The sequence below is a fragment of the Lactuca sativa genome, chromosome 2 (genome assembly GCF_002870075.4).
Source record: "Lactuca sativa cultivar Salinas chromosome 2, Lsat_Salinas_v11, whole genome shotgun sequence".
Classification (NCBI taxonomy): domain Eukaryota; kingdom Viridiplantae; phylum Streptophyta; class Magnoliopsida; order Asterales; family Asteraceae; genus Lactuca; species Lactuca sativa.
Window position 1 is genome coordinate 16,706,298 of NC_056624.2, and position 7,829 is coordinate 16,714,126.

Sequence of the window (7,829 nt, forward strand, 5' to 3'; positions counted from 1 at the left end):
ATAGGAAGGATTTTTTTTATCAACCCAAAATGATTTTCTTTTACAATCACAATTCGTCTCTTTTTCTAATTTAAAAACTTTAACTTTTTTTATGACAAAGATTAATTTCAACCCAATTAGCTTTTTGTTGAATGTATTCTTTGAATTTCGGAGCCTTCTTTTTGAAAATTCTTTTACTTCCTTTTTTCAATTTCGCTTCGTAGTCTTTGAGAGTGATATCTGGTTCCAAAGCAATTTTTTTACCCTTAAAATCTTGTGTTTTGGCTATTTGTTTCGAAATTCATGACTTTTGTGAACAACTTTGATATGAGGAAAAACTTGACTTTTATTTTAGAATTTCATATCAATTCCTATTTTGATTAGAAGATCATTCTATGTTGACAGAATTTTGATTGAAATTCATTTTCTTCCGAAAACGCTTTATTTCTTTCAGATTCTTCCTATATCTAGCATTCAACTATCTTTTCTTAGCAATCAATTCTTCATCAAATTTGTGAATGTTAGATTTCAGTTTTTTTTCTTTCTGACTGGTGTTTCATTCTGTTCCAAGGAGGTTTCACTTGAAACATCTTTTGTCCAGCTTGGTTCGGCCTTTTCGTAACAAAGGTCCACACGATTCAATGGTTCTAAAACATATTTTCCTTTTGTTTTCCGGGAGGTCATTTCTAAAAGACCTTTTGTTTCATCCGGATTATCTGTTGATTGTGACGAAAAGAACTCATCACAATCCTTTGCATTATCATTATCAACCATGGATGTTAATTTAGATGTATCATTTTTGTTCAGTCCTTTCTTTACAAAAACTTGATTTGGAACTGTTTGTACTTTCGTAAAAAGTGTTGCTTGTTCTTTTAAAAACATTAGAACCTTTATTTTCTATAATTCTAACAAATTTGATTGAGTCTTCTTAAATCAAATTTTTTTTTGGTTCATCACAATTTTATACCAAAGCAGAACAATCAATTTTGTCCTCTACAGATATTTCACTCATTTCGCTTTCATCGAATTCATAAATATTCTCAGAATCAAGAGTATTTTCTGAAGTTAATTTGATTTCTTTTTTATCCTTTTCATTTAACATTTCTTTCAACATATTTGTTGTGTTCTTTAGACTGAATGTATTCTTCTATTTTCTCAAGTCAAACCATGTAAGAATCAGAAACATCATATGAAGAGACAATTGATTCGCATTTATAGCATTCTGCAACGATTTCATCATCTTTCAATTCAAGAAAGGGTAAATTCATTTTGTGCAAAGATTTCCCTATTTCACAATCCAAATGCAACTGAGTAATATTATAATATAAACGATTACCAATTAAACAAAAAATATTTTCAAATGTGCAATACTATCTCTTTTAAGGTAAATAAGATCATCACATGATCTAGTAAGCTCTACTTCCAATTCCTTTATTCTTAATCTTCTCTCTTTACTTATAAATGTTACCCAGTTAAGTTGATCAGTCAAATTAGAATTACTGAGACATGTTCGTTTTAAACTATCACTAAAATTAGAAATAGTATAGCGTAATTCAACTAATTCTGAATCATAACGAAACGTAGAAATATTAAGAGATTTGAGAGTAGAATGTACCTTGTAAACCACCTTCTCGCACTCTTTCACTTGCTTCAAGAATGTCTTCGCAACAAAGCAGCTCTCCGAAGCCTTTCCGCCATCAGTTTCATAGCCCCTTTGTTCCGAAACACCATTATGAACCATCAAGCACTTGCTTTCATATCCTTGCTTCTCTGAATTCACCAAAAAACACCCGCCATGTGTTAATTTCCTAAACTGTCATCCTATGAGTCTGTAGACCACACTGCGACTCGTCCATCATCACTTTCTTCCTGTACAATCAATGCAGGTTTCACATTTGATGTACTCTTCTTTCCGAGTTCCCTATCTTTTGAACATAATAAGCTTCGTCTTTCTCTTTTTCTTTCTTCTCATTCTGCTTCCTCAGCAAGCATTCCTTCAGAAAGGGATTCTTTCCATGACAATAACTACAGTCATAACCCGAATCACCCAGTAGCTTCTTTTCCTTTTTCTCTTTGTCATTCACAGAGTTCTTGAAAACTTTCCTCTCTTGGCTTTTCCAAACTGGATTAACCATGCCTATATTTGTTCATGAATTGAGTGAAATTATTCTTATTGAACTTACGATTGGATACCATAAAAGCCTTGTGTAACACCTTAAATTTTCAAACAAAATTTTCATTTTAAAATCACATAATTCTCATAACACATTTCGCAAAAGTCTAATTTATTTAGTTTACAAAACGCAACTTCATAATTGTGTAATGACCCAATTTTTCAAAGAAAATTTTTCATTTTTAAATAGTCAAATACATTTCCATAATTTAAGAAATTCAATCATAATAGTTTTCAAAACGCATGTCTGATATATCTTTTATTCCAAACATTAGAGTGTCCATAAAAACGCCAGGGAGAGAGCGCACGTCACACCATCATGCCTTGCCTTTTCCTTTGGGATCTGACGTACCTGAAACAAATCTGCAACCTGTAAGCTAAATGCATAGTGAGTTTCCTAGAGCATACAACACACACAATTCACATATCACATATCATGTTAGCTATAAAAGCTACCTATAACACATACGCCATGCATACATAAACCTGTAAGGATGCCATGGACTCCTTCCAGGGTCTTACACCTTTGTGCCATGGGCTATCTCATATGGTCTTTACCTGGGAATGCCATGGGATACCCTACATGGTCTTACATCCATCGTTCCATAGGCTACCCCACATGGTCTTACTTCCAATTGCTACGGGCTCCCCCCAGGGTCTTCCATGAAATAACCCACAATCACATAACATATCAAATAATAGAAATGACTAACACATATACCATAATCACATAAGGGGCCGACCTTGGTGCCATAGAACCATGGCTATGGTGAGAAGAATCACCTCAGTCCGAATAATCCGAAATTGCTCTCCTAACTGTCTATAACCTCCCGTGCTGAATAATAGTATTAACCCATTTTAGAACATCACATAATCAAAGGGAAACCCAAACCCCAAGTCCTTCCATGATGGCCCAAATATCCTTTCTTTATTAATAGGCCTAAAGTCCATGTCAAAAAAATCATTAATGGGCCTCTTGGCCCAATAAGGCCCTACCATAACATCAATGGCCCAGAACAGATAAAATGGCCCACTATTCCCAAAACGCAACAAATCCCAATAACCAAATGAGGCCCAACAGCTCAAAGGCCCAAACAGATCCAAGCCCATCTGTGGTGTGTACGCTTAGCATACCACCCTAGTACACACAACGTACTAAGTCTCTGGGGCTTACGCGTTGCGTACGCTAGGTTACGCCCAACATACTAACAGATTAAGCACTTTATCCATTAAGTGCTTAATACTCGATTCCCTTACGTCCAAAAGTCAGATATAATCTTATTAAGATGACCTAGGGCATAAAGTTGGCAACTTTATGCTTTTGCATGTCTCATATGTTCCTAACACCCCCATTAAGACCTTTCTAAGGTTCTTAACTCATGCATGAGGTCAAAACACCCACCAAGACTCCATTTTCATGTTGCAAACTGACCAAAGGACCTCAGATCTGACCATTTCATCCTCAAGAGTCGCTCAACTCACATGAGAAGGTCCAAAATCAACAAAGGGGACCGAATTAGAAAACCTAGCCACATCTAGTGAATAAAGTGGAAAGGTCCAAGCTTTATACCTCCAGAAGCTTCTCAAGGTCGACTATTTGTTGATTCTTGAAGCCAAATGACACTCCAAGCTTCCTTGACAACTTCTCCTTCTTGAATGAACACTATTAGGACCACAAATGCACTCTTAAAGATCAAAATGCACTCACAAATAGAATTCGGGTTTTCAAAGATTTTTGAAGGTGAAGAAGGCTATTTAGGGTGAGGCTCAAATGAGTTAAGTGTGTTTATATAGGTCTCAAGTCCGGAAATTAGGGTTTGGACATCCCGCACGTAAGCCTAACATACTTCTGGTACGCCCAGCGTACGTGCTGCCCCTCCGCGATTCTTCTTGCCAAGTACGCTAACCGTACGCATAAGTATGCCCAATGTATTTAAGGGATTCTTATAACGTATTTGAAATACTTCAAGGGTTACAAGGTAGTACCTGGTTTGAAGTGTGATAACAGTCCCCCACTTCAACTAGACTTCGTCCTCGAAGTCCGTAGCTACAAATAGATCGGGATAATGTTCTGAATACCCTTCGTCTTCCTATCTAAGATGGCCACCGGTCTCTCGATGTAGTTTAGGCCCTCATCCACCTGAATATCGTCCAATGAAATGACTGCGGACTCGTCAGCGACACACTTCTGAAGATGAGACACGTGGAAGGTGTTGTGAATCTAGCTAAGTTCCTCTCGCAGATCCAAGAGATATTCCACCTTGCCCACCCAAGCCATGCCCCTGAACGGGCCTATGAACCGAGACCTCAGCTTCCCCTCTTCCGAAACCTGATAATTCCCTTGCAGGGCGACACTTTCAGCAACACAAAATCCCCCACCTGAAATTCAAGATGCGATCGGCGTCGATCGACATAACTTTTCTAATGGCTCTGTGCGACCCGCAGCCAGTCGTGCACCTATTGAATCAGCCTGGTGGTCTTGAGCACTACCTCAGTCCTCCCTATGACTTGCTGCCCAACCCCGTCCCAATAAACTGGGGTCCGACACCTCCGACCATATAACATCTCGAATGGAGCTCGGCCAATACTGGCATGATAACTATTATTGTATGAAAACTCTGTCAGTGGCAGGTACGTGTCCCAATTACCTCCAAAATCCAACAAGCATGCTCGAAGCATGTCCTCAAGTTTCTGGATCGTCCTCTCACTTTGGCCATTAGTCTGGGGGTGATACACTGTACTAAAATGTAGCTCAGTACCCAGTTCCTCGTGAAACTTCCTCCAGAACCTGGATGTAAACTGGACATCCCTGTTAGAGACTATCGACACTATCACCTTGTGCCTAGCCACCACCTCTCGTACATAAATATCTTCAAACTTCTCCATGAATATACTCTCGGAAATCCAAATGAAGTGGGCACTCTTCGTCAGTGTGTCTACGATCACCTATATAGCGTCCACACCCCTCGCAGTCCTAGGTAACTTTGTGATGAAGTCCATAGTGATATAGTCCCACTTCCACATGGGAATGCATAGTGGATGTACCTTGCCATGAGGCCACTGATGCTCGACCTTGACCTTCCTGCAGATCAAGCACCGCTCCACGAACCAGACGATCTCCCGTTTCATGCAGGGCCACTGATGTAGAGTCGTTAGAGCCGCCCCAGGGACTGTGCCCCGGGAGCGGACTCGGACAGTCAAGTTAGATCAGCTAGAAGATTTGAGATAGTCCTCCATAGATGGAGAGAACCATCTTGGTGCTGGTGGTGGTGTATGGTGGCTGACGGTGGCGGGTGGAGGCTGAGCCACCTGGCCGGAGTATAATGGTGGCTGAGCCATGGGGGAAGATCCCTCTCCATGGAGGAGATACTATTCATTATATAGAGGACAATTAGGTCAAGGGGAATTAGGTCAGGCCTTGGGCTAGCCCAATTCAGGCCTAGCTAGCAAGGAGCTAGGTGAGGCCACCCGGAGACTCCGAGCGGGACTGGCGGGCGAGCCCCAGGCAGGGCTGGCGGGTGCTCACCAAGAAGGGATGACAAGGGATAGCCAGGCGAGGAAGCGTTGGGCCGGGCCACAGGAGATTCCCCAGCATGGATAGCAAGGGAGCACCAGGCAAGACTGACAAGGAAGCGCTAGGCAAGGCTGGCAGGAGCGCACTAGGCCAGGCTAGTGCTCTAGAGTGGTCTAGACCATGCTAATGAACCATATATCAACAATTCCCCCTAGTCTAGTGTTATTGTGTTGGGTTTTGAGCATTCTAGCACTCCTAAGTGTACATGCAACCCTAAATTGGATCTATGTTTTCTCTATTATACATACAAATAAGAACATCCAAGGTATTATCCTAATCTAGCATATAAAATAACGAATATACCAAGATAGAATACATACCTCTTTCATGTAGAAAGTCTTCATGAAGCTTGAGTGCCAAGTGCCCCAAGTTTGACACCTCAAATGGTTCACACAACACCAAATACACTTGGAATAACTTGAGAGAATTCTACACTTCATGAAAATCAGCTAGCCCTCTCTCGATCATACTAGTCGCCAATTTTGTCAAGAATAAGATCTTTATATAGTGTTACAATTAGGGTAAACCCTAATTGTCATGACTTTCCATTTCCTTGGATCCATGGGTTCAAATACACCATGGAACATCAATGGACCATCCTATGGGTTTTAGCCCAACTTGATTATCCATGGAGCATTAGCCCACTATACAAGTATGGATGATTTACACAATCAACCCATATATTTAATTAGTCTTCTTTTGATCACTTAATTAATCCTAGATTAATTCTTGACCAATACTAATTAAATAATCTTATTATTAATATACTAGAACTTATAATATATTAATAACCAAGTGTCTTATTTCTCTCATTATAGTCTATCCAAGTGCATGATGCCATGCAACCCAAATAGACCATGCCGGTTCGGGTCAAGTCTTACCAATTATAGTTATGGACTTAGACATTAATCCAACAGTCTCCCACTCGGATAAGTCTAAAACTAATATTGCGTATGACTTCAGGAACCGACTGGCAATCGTAGCTCTCAAAAGCATCCGTCAAACTCTGACCTTGTAGATGAACTCTGACCTTTGTCAGTGACTTGTCCATTAGATAAGGGATCATATATTCATCCATTCTAGATATCATATGGACTGAGACATGGATTGTAATCATTCTCTCTGTCCGTTTGTTGTTTCCCGATTTCTGATTTATGACGACTGACTAATTGAACAAATCAAATCAGTCCTGGCCCAGCCGAGCACTTCCATTTGTCATCATCAAATCATCGAGGGGCCCACATATATCGCTTTTATCCCAAAGGTAAAAGGAATGGATAAACTTCAACTCATATGGCTTGTTCTACTACTTGTTGAATCATACACAAAGACACGTTTTACGGCACCGAGTTACCAAATGCGTTTTCATGCAATCAATGTACTATCAACTCATAGTAACAACTCATATCTCTAGGTTTGAAGAATATAAGATATTATCGTCTCATGATCACCCATGATAAAATCCATGAAGTGATTCCAATGAGCGTAGGGTTGAATCCAATACTCAGAACTTATGAGCACTCATGAGTGTTGTAGCCCTTTGTCCAACACCTTAGACCTCTACAAGCCAACCCATGACAGTCTTAATTCATTTCTACTTCCAACATATGATCGACTGTGGATGGTTTGAATTACTTAGTCATTCTAGAAGAATAACCTAGTTTATTTGGGATGTCAAAACATGTAAAATGAAACACAATAATAATTGAATCCAATATGGTATCAAAACCTATGAACATAAATAAAACACCTTTTATTTATCACCATATGATTACACATTATTCATTGTATATTGTTTCAGCTATCAACTTTATTCTTGAATTTAAAACAATAGTTGTCCCATGCTCCAAGCATGTACACTATGTTTTCTAAACACTAGTCATGCCACACACCAAGTATGCATACTATGTTTCCCAATTGAAACCTTTTGTTTTCTATAATTAACATTGGTAGCTTGCAATACTTATCATAATTATCATGCTCCCACTAACATGATGATTATTAGCATAACACTTATGCTCCCACTAGCTTTCACATGTACTCAGAAATCAGCTGGACTTCTAGAAATCAACACTTCATTCACTTTCTTAGCAAAGTTCAGAT